We start from the raw sequence: 10,472 nt of genomic DNA, 5'->3' as shown, positions 1-10,472 counted from the left end.
CCAAATTAATAAAAAAAACGAATTTTATCAATAAAAAACGTTTATGGTAATTATCCCAAGCCAAAACAGTTCAAGATCCTGAAAAATCTGGAATCTGACACTCCGACTCGTCGAGCCAACATTGGACTCGTCGAGTTGCCAGTGAACTCAGCGAGTTCAATTATGGACTCGGCGAGTCCAGGCTCTAGATCCAAGATTTTTCAATTTCCAACTTTGAATAATCATGTAAATCATCAAATACATCATACAAACAACCTAGGCTCTGATACCACTGATGGGTTATGAGCACTACATCAATCCTATGGTGTACATGCAAACCCTAATGCTTTGGATCTAGTTTGTCTAATGAAAATGCAATAATCATCCAAAGCTCATAAACCCTAGATCTAGCATATAATAATTGAATTAACATATGAATTAGGGTTTAGATCTTACCTTGCTTGTTATGTTCCAATAACAATCTCAATTCCTTTTGATCTTGACATTTGAAAGCTTAGTGCCTTAAATGTTGCACCTCTAATGGAGTCACAAACACCATGAGCAACAAGATGAACTTAGAAGAAGGAGGAAGAGCCACAAAAACGTTCTAGGGCTCTCTCAAAGAGATGGTTATGTTTTTGGGGCTTAGGGGTTCCTTATATAGGTAAGCTATTAGGGTTTTCAACCAGGAAACTCTAATATGACTGCTTAGGCCCTAAGCAGCCATGGACTCCCTTCTTAGAGGCCTTGGACGAATTCTTATGGGTTTCACCATAGATTTCGTCCACTCTAACTTCTATGGAGTCCATTAACCCATTTATGCAACTATCTTATAATTATACAATCAGTACCCTATATTTAGTTAATGTCTTTTAGCCATAAAATTAATTCTTATTAACTCTTGATTAATATTAATTAAATAATATGATTTCTTTTTTAATACATTATTCATATAATATGTTAATAAATCGTAGTTAAACCTTTTTCTCCTTAATTCGTCCTATTAGTTGCTATAGTGAAGGCAACACAAAAGGTCCATGCTCACAATGGGGTCAAGTACATACCAAAATAGTTATGGGCTTAGACACCTAATCCAACAACTGTGGGGATCCGTAGTTTTCACTGGTTAACGGGAGAGTGTTATGATACGACGGGGAGCCGAAGACTCACTAGTCAGCGAGAGAGTGGCGTGGTACTGCGGGGAGCCGTAGTATTCACTGGTTAGCGAGAGAGTGTTGTGATACTGCAGGAAGCCGTAACATTCACGAGTCAGTGAAAGGGTGTCGTAAGTCTGCGGGGATCTGTAGCACTCATGAGTCAATAAAGGAGCATCTTAAGACTACGGTAGGAACCGTATCACTCAGTAGTCAATAAGAGTGAATATTGTTCTGCGGGGAGTTGTAGTATTCACTAGTCAGAGTATGACGCAGAGGAGTTCTTAGGCTTGGGTAGCCTTACCACTTTAGTCTTCGGGAACATGGTTGCCAAACCAGGGGTAAGACTGGGGTCTCCATGACGTTCGGGAATTGTTATATCCCGAGTTGAGGAGGGATTACCGTAATCGGAAGGAAGTGGGAGAGACGGTGTGTGCATAAATTCGCAAATCACGGGTATGGGTTTGAGTGTCAGATTGAAAATGAGTGGCTCCAATTATTTTGTTTAATCAGACTCTCAAGTTGAGTTTGGGACAATTCATGTATTGAGTAGGCGAGATGAGGTTCCAGATTCGTAGATGGGTTTCATTTTGAGGGGTATTGATCTCCATTTAATGTCTCAGACTGGAATGGGTCAGTTTCGTTGGTATGGGAAGAACCAGGAGACGTATGGAACCAGTAGGTGGTAGATGATAGAGGTCGGAGGTGAGACGACTTCATATGGGGTTGTAGTATTTGCTTGGGGTATAGCAAACTTCATGACTTTTGTGTCACAATGATTCGGGATAGTTATTGTGAGAAGGAAGATGGTAAGTCGTTTTATTGGGTGTGCAGTGGGTAACCTTTGGAGGTTCAACTATTGGGTCGGAGTTGACATGGTGCTCAGTGTTGGAAGGGACGTCTAAGATAAACTGGGGCTTATGACTAGAGGTATCAGAGGATCGTTTCGAGTTGGCTTGACTGTTTTGTTTTTTGGAGACAGAGTTTTGAGGATCATTCCTTCAGAAGAGTTTTGATAGTTGTTCAGACGGTGGATCCTTAGTGGGATATGACCTTTTCATTACTTTTGAGTTACGATCGGGATCGATTAGAGAGTCAAATTTGTTAGAGTTTTCTTAAAGTCTGCTATTCGATGAGCGATTAACATGATGATATTTTGCAAGGGTGATCTGACAGAGAGACAGACCACTAGAGTTTCCAAGTTCTGGAGAGACAGATCGAGTACCGCAACGGCAGAAGGGTTTGTCCTTCTTCAGGGTCGGGAGTTCCTATTAGGTTCAGGTGTCTTTGGTAGATATTTTGTATGATATGAGGTCCTTTCGGTGATGCTTCCCAAAAGTTGGAGACTTTATGTTATATTTGAGCTCCAGAGACTATGATCAACCCCCTTTAAGTGTATTTAGTGGTGTAGTGTCATAAAAATCAAGACTTTGACGTTGGAATCAAGCCATGCATGAGATAGGAGCATTTTGTGATAGAAGTAGGGTTGTTCACTAATTGGATAAAACTGAATTGTCCAATTGGACAATTTAGATTGTACTATTGGTTCAGATATTCGGATTTTTGGATTGGTTTTCAACAAAACCGAATAATTATTTTGGATTTCAGATTGGTTTTGGTTTATAAAATAAGAATCAAATACTCCAAAAAAATCGAATAAATATTTATTATTTATTTATTTATAATATATATCAATAGTTATATATTAAGTTTGTAATTTATTTTTTCAAATAGGTTCAAAACATTTCACCCGATAAAAAAACATTAATATGCATTTTCTATCAAAAGTTTTCTATCTATAAAATATTTAACTATAATATATCTTTTTAGTAGTTGTTTATAAATTTCAAATCACAACTAAATAATTTGTTTTCGTTTATTTTGTAAAGTTGGATAATATTATAATTATATGTTGTTTTAAAACATTTTCGTTTTTGAAAACCGAATTATAAAAACCGATCCAAACGAATTGTAATCGGATCGGATTGGATCGTATTTGAATACAGTTTGGACTATTCGTATTCATGTTTTGAAAATCGAAATCAATTTGGATTCACATGATTATATCGGATCCAACCGATCCATCCAAACGAACACCCCTAGATAGAAGAGTGAGAGTTTTGTGTGTTGGTGACCTTATCAACCATGCAGAGGCTTAAAGTCACTTACTTTATGGAGTAAGAGCCATTAAGGAATCCAGAGCTATGATATAAGCCAAGATCTTAATTGATTAAGACCAAATGAGTAGAAAGAGTGAAACTAGGAAGTACATAGAGCGTAATTCCAGTACGTCCTGCGTACTGACCAAGTGTCCCCGATAGCCAATCTGGATTCATGAGTATGCTGAGTGTACCATGGGAGGTACGTCCCGCATAACCTCACTGTGGAATTTTGGGCTAAGTCTCATTTTGGGCCTTGAATGTTAGGCCTGGATTTTTGGGCTAGTGTACTATAGATTTGTATCAGAGCAATATATATATATATATATATATATATATATATATATATATATATATATATATATATATATATATATATATATGCCTTGGGCCCTTGTGTTGGGCTTTCCATCTAGACTTGAGAGTTGGGCCTCGGGAGAACCCACTTATTATTGGGCCTTGGTGGGCCCAATGGGTTTTGGGTTATGGATGGCCTGGTTAGTGGGCTACCTTTAGACCTTGGGTGGGAGTTTGGACGTAGTTCCTAATTCGGTTAATTGTGGGTTTGGCTCAGAGATAGAGGTCGATGCGCAGCAGCAGTGTTATAGGAGTTATTCATCATCTGAGGTGAGTCTTCTCACTATACTTACCATGAGTGGTATCTTTGTGTGACCGTGATTTCTTATGTGCTTACTTGTGTATTGTGGTATTCTGCATTATGTCTTTGTGATTTATTTTGAGTATTATTGTTATGAGCTTATTGAGTTAGGACCGAAGGGTTTACCCGAGTTGTGGGACCGGAGGGTCTCCACTGAGACACATTGACTGGAGGGTTGTATTGAGTTAGCCTTGAGTGGCTAATATGATATGTGTGGTATTTTGGGGAACTCACTAAGCTTCGTGCTTACCGTGTTATGTGATATGTGTTTCAGGTTCTTCTTAGGATCGCGGGAAGGCGCCGGCTTAATTGTACACACCAGAGAAAGAGTTATGTTTCGAGGATCATGTACTATAAATCAAACAATTATAGAGTTGCGTTTTGTAAATTAAATAAATGAGATTTTTGTGAAATGTGTTATGAGAATTATGTGATTTTATAAATGAAAATTTTGTTTGAAAGTTTACGGTGTTACACTTTATGTACTTGGCACCTAGAGAAGTCTAGATCTGAAACTCATACCCTCTGGGCAAGCTTAACTTGAGAATGGCCCTCATTTCTAAAAAGCCCATAAACTCACATAAGAAGATATCTAAGGAATGGAAAGCCAAGGTAGAGACTTTTTACCTCCCACTGGATGCCAACATGATGTAAATGTTGGATCTAAAAGCTCTCCCTCATTCCAAGCCTCTAGGTCCTCAAGCCTCTTCAAGGAATGTTCCAAAAACACACTTAGCTTGCTAGGGTTACTCTCTGGAAATGAAAGGTAGTAAGGGAGGCGGGGTAAAGGACTTATAGTCCTTTTAATAGGCTGCATATCCAAGAAATTAGGGTTTCATCACACAGCTTCAACTCTTCGAGTCCATCCCTCCAACTCAACGAGTAGGCTTCCTAACCCACGCGTCCTGATCAACTCCTACACGACAAGTTTGGGCCAACCAACTCGTCGAGTAGGACCTTCAACTTGCACTAAATCCTCAAGATTCTACATCTAGGAAATCAGGGTGTTACAGATTTACTTATACAAAATATACATTTTGTCTTTCAAAGATTCGTTACAATCATAGTTTTAAGTATGAATTTACTTATACCAAAAAACATTTTTCCTTTTAAAGACTCATTGAAAACATTGTTTTAACTATTGTTATACATACAAAGAAAATATTTTTTAGACTTATTAAAAGTATTACTACTATTAGCAAAAAACCTGTAACTCGCACCAAACTTGTGTTAACCCCAAAGTTACATATATTCTTAGGAAATCACTAAACAAACATTCAAGATGGATTGTATTACATGTGACGTAGTTTACTTGTTATGTATTGTATGCCTATCTGTTAAGGCAATTCATGAACAATTGTTATTTGTAAAAACCGTGTATTAAAAAATCAAGATGGAAGGCGAATTCTATTTTGTTTATTGTTGTTCTTGTGTTATATATTTAGTTTAGATGTGATCCATGAACTTACTTGCTCATCCCGGTGTGTTCCACCGCCTCGCCCGGGGTGTGACAAAATGGTATCAGAGCTAAATTGGCTATAGAGAACTCGTATCCTCGAAAGGGGAATACAATATAGCAACTAGCTTCTAAATAAAAATATTATTATAAGATACCGGATGGTATCTTACCTCCAAATATGTAAACTGTCAAACGAATCAAACTGCAACCTTAGTTAACACGTCTGAAAAACTAAAATTTGGTAATAAACAATTGTGAGCAATACAAACACTCTAGTCTCATAGTACGTGTTTCCATGTTTCCAAAAATATAAAGAACGTCCAAAACAGAATTCGTATGCAAAAGATACGACCGTTTTAAGATTTGAAACTAGTATATTATTGATTTTCTTAAAACTGTTAAAATCATTTCTATCCATTGAGAGACTTGCACACCTCAGATGGAAATTTCGAGAACATATTTGGACTAAGGTCATATTCTAATATTTAATTTTATACTTGGAATATTTAATTGTAGTAGAAATATTTATAAAAGTTGAGAAAAGTCAGACTTTTTCAGATTTATTAATCGCAAAACATTAAACTATTGATTTCGACATGATTTCTATTATTGGTAATGTATTCCAGAAAAATATAAGAATCAAATGTGGTTGATGTGGATTATAACGATGGAAGTAGTCCTATATTTCTAAGTTCGTGTTCAACTATATATATTTGTCCATAGAACTTAAGTTACAAACAATTATAAGAATTTGCTATAGTTTTCATAAAATATACTATATACATGTATCTAATGAACATAATATATATGTAATAAGAAGTGTGACATTTCAATAATATTATATACGAGAATTTTTATGTATGCCATAGATGATTTACTAAGCTTACTAATAAAACAAATATGATAAAAACTTTGGGTTATTATTTATATAAAACTCAAATCCTACTCACATAGGTCCATTTAACCCATAAAATGATACACATATCATATATTGTCAAATGGACATAAAATAACAACTATATATTTACCAAAATACCTAAAAACATATACATGTGTAATTACATTCACCATATGAATGAACAATATATGGAAAAATACACACAAACAACCCACAGAATACACACATAAAGTAACAGAGTTTGTACTCTCCAAAAATCCTTCAAGGATTCATACATACACAAATTGACGGCTATTAATGCTAACACACAAAAGTTTACACACAAAGTAAACATCTTTTTATACCAAAAAAACCATACAAAAAAATATTTTTATACAAAACCATACACAAAGGAAGAGTGTTCTTCTCAATTGAAGCTGTCGTGAACAGCCCCCTCACATCCTTTCTCTTCTTCAAATAATCATCCAGCCATACCTTCAACACATCCAAATTATACAAGTATTGTTATGCTCTTATAATCTGCCATTGAATGTCTTCTGAACAAAGAAATCACAGAAAGAAAAAATAAATAAATAAATAAATAAATCCCTACGTTTGAGTTATGTCATGGAGTTTAATCCTCGCAACATCCCTCCCTCGTTCTTTTCCCTTTCAAATGAAACAAACCAAACACCCCCAAATCACTGCTTTCTACCTCCTTCGATCAGCCAAGCACGGGTGGTGCTCTGGTAAACCATCGAGGCAGCAGCACCAACCCAAACACCCATTCATTCTGTCAAAAAAAAAAAATTAAAAAAAAAACAAAAACAAAAAACGGGAAGCAACAGGGGCTGCTCCGATCCACTCAGCTACTCTTACCGGAGCAAAACATCCGTCGCACGTCGAGGACTGCTGCCGGAGACCTCACCAGAAGCTGGAGGCGCTGCTTGACATGCCTCTACCGGACCCCTTTTTTTGCCTCGCATTCCACTCCATCGCTGCACCCAACGAGACCAACGAAACCTCTTCTACCCTCCCTCTCGCTCCTTGCTATCGGCCTCGGAGACGCTTGCACCTCGGAGCCGGACGAGAAGGGAGCGTATCCCTACTGCTTATTCCCATCTTCTTCTTCTGTCGACAGAGGTTCCTCGGCCCTCTTCGTGGCCTGCGACGAGCAAGGAATCGGAAGCATCGTCGCTGGCTTCGTGTGCCCCCTTCATGACTGCAATCGTTCGTTCACCTTCTACTTGCGATCGTCCCTTGTATTTGACCGATCAAACATAAGACGGGACGAATATGCCCTAAGTCCTTACAACTTCGATAAAATGACAAAATAAACCCTGCTGCAACATTCTTTTTAAAATAAGCCCTTTTTTTTTTTTTTGCCAAACATTGGTTTATTTCAGACAAAACAGCGCCTCCATAGAGATTTCTTATCAACATTAGTTTAATTCTCAAACATTAATCTCATTTAAACCATTACAGTCCCTCCCTCTATTTATTTTAAACAAAGCAGTCCTGTTTCGGTTAACTAAATTACCAAACAGCCCCTAATAGTTTAAATTTGTTACGAAACAATCCCGAAAGAATTTCAATGTTCAAGAATTACCGATTTGCGGTTTCTCAAGACAAGTTTCTCAATAGAAACCGAATTCGAAACAATGGGACTCACGCTTCATGAGTGAGTGCTTACGACCCCTTTTTAATATTTTAATTAGTTTGGACGGGAATACATATGTCTATATACTTTGTTTATAAAAATGTATTCTCATTTATGCGAAAATACAATAAATCTAGTTTATAAAAATGTTATTGAACAGTTTAACATATTGCTACAAATAAACTAGTATAAACTTCTTGTATATGTATTATGGTTATTTTATCGTGAAATAACTAGTCCACACAACAAATGCTATATGATACATAAATATATGATTTTTATGTTAAATTGTATATTATAACTAGCACGTTATAAAACTTTTTAGTATTTTAAGGATTCAAGTTATTGTATATTTAAGTACATGAAGTTTATTCATGTACATATATTCAATACTTTGAAATATACATCTTTATAAAAGTGAGTACATTACACTTTTACATACATACCAAGCATACTCGGCTTTTATAAACTCTATACAATGAAATTCATTATGCCTACTGACTTAACCACAATTAAGTTAGGGCTGAAAGCTATTCACATACTTTCTAGTTAAGAGCTTTTTAGTGAGACGCCATTTATTAGCTGTGACAAAACACTTAGCATACCCATACTAATGTAACCGTTAATTTTCGGAGTGAGATACATATGTATAGATATATACGGGGTTGACATCCCCACCTGCGGTGCTAGCTACAACCTCGAACGATAAATCGAAACAGGTGATTAGTGTTTACAGTTGTTACTACTGTTTGATTAGTGTCTAAGGTTGTAACTATATTTGGTAAGTACTTGATCCGGTTGTGCATGGTCCTTTTGGGTTGCCTTCACCATAGCAACTTGACAGGATGATTTGTTAAGAGAGAAGAGATATTATTGTTAATATATTATGAGAATACTATATTAAAGAAGTAATAATGTTATTTGATTAATATAAGTCATATATTAATTGAGAATTAATTTGGTGACTTAAAGAGGTTAATTGAATAAAGGGGCATAAACCGTCAATTGTGTGATAGTTGTGTTTTGGGCTATGTATCTTTATGGATATAGGGGTGGAAGGATTTTAGGGTTGGGAGACCATAAAATCATCCAAGCCTAATATCTAGGAGGATCTTGGATTGCTTAAGGCCTAAGTTATTCAATTAGGGTTAAGGGTGAAACCCTGGTAGCTCATTGTATAAACAGATCCCTTGGGTGAGGGAAATCGGCACTCATGCAAGGCAAGAAACCCTAGAGCCGATTTCTCACCCTCCTCTCTCTCTCTCTCTCTCTCTCAAGATCATCCTCTTGCTAATTGGTGTTTGTAAGCCATTAGAGGAGTGACAATTGTGACTCTAAGCTCCAAGGAGAAGAAGTTTCAAGCAAGTAACTCAAGGTATTGTTCTAGATCCGATTTCATATGATAAGATTCAATAGATAATGCTAGATCTAGAATTGTATGTCACACCCCCAAACCAGAATGGCGGAAACATTCAGGGGTGGATGACTTCACGTAGTATCACAACAATTGAATATTGTAAAGAAAGTAACACAACCATCATATATATAATAAAAACATATCTTGTTGCGTTATACATGTTTGCAAAAGAATATTACAATATGATGATATAAATGTTTAATGATAAACGTCCTTAGCGTTCCTTCTTCAAAAGCTGGTGGTTACCTGTATTACGGATTCCCTGAGAAATACAAGTGGTTTCGAAAAAGTGTCAACAATTAAGTTGGTGAGTTCATAAGTGTTTTGCATTGAAAAGTATGTCCTTTTTGGTAGTAAATCGATGAACGAGGTTTTCAGAAAATCCAATATTTTCTATAAATGGTTTGAAAAGTTTCCAGAGTTGGAGTGCGTTAGTATGTTCCATACTTGAATAAAAATGATAAACTTTGTGCTAAAAATAAAGTGGAAAACTGAATGCATATATGAATCTCGTAAATCAAACTTGTTTTTATACTTTTTTGTGAGTTTTATAACCATACTATTGACACTGACGGCCTGTAACAACATTCTTCAGGTGTTGTAGTGTTATGACATTTGTCACCCCAGACCTACCGGTCTAACTATAGCTAGTAGTTTAGGTGCGGGGTTGTCAATCCCGTATAGATCTATACACAAGTATCACGCTCTCTCTCCAAGGGATTATGGTATATAATACAGGACTTGAAATGAATACATACGAGTACGTTGAAGTTTGAATATCTCACATTACTTGGTATAAACAGATTTACGATGATAAAGACTTTACTTCATTTGAAAGTATTTCATTTGTTAAGATGTATATGTAAAATGTATGAATAACTTGTTAGCTATACTCATTATAGTTTCTCAAAAGTATGTTTCCATTTAGTAAGAATAACTTAGTGATATAATAGCCCTCTAAACATAAAGATGTTTGTATCAATACCCTATAAGGTAGATATTATAATTATGTTTATAAAAACGATACTTTGACTTGTAATGTACTTGTATTTCCCCCCTAAAACATGAAAAGAATTGAAAAGTAGGGGTATGAACTCACTCGTTTGGTT

At 36.0% G+C, this 10,472-nt stretch overlaps 1 long non-coding RNA gene across 1 annotated transcript; it reads right to left on the bottom strand.

Moving 5' to 3' along the window:
* Nucleotides 1-6,454: 6,454 nt before the first annotated feature.
* On the bottom strand, nucleotides 6,455-7,518 carry LOC122194666 (uncharacterized). Its single transcript, XR_006184027.2, has 3 exons — nucleotides 7,166-7,518; nucleotides 6,900-7,079; nucleotides 6,455-6,781 (listed from the first exon to the last, which is right to left on the bottom strand). It is a non-coding gene; the product is annotated as an uncharacterized LOC122194666 (long non-coding RNA).
* Nucleotides 7,519-10,472: the final 2,954 nt, after the last annotated feature.

Source organism: Lactuca sativa, chromosome 6 (assembly GCF_002870075.4).
Source record: "Lactuca sativa cultivar Salinas chromosome 6, Lsat_Salinas_v11, whole genome shotgun sequence".
Lineage (NCBI taxonomy): Eukaryota > Viridiplantae > Streptophyta > Magnoliopsida > Asterales > Asteraceae > Lactuca > Lactuca sativa.
Note: the sequence above shows the minus strand (reverse complement) of the source record. Positions and strands in the feature narration are given on the sequence as shown.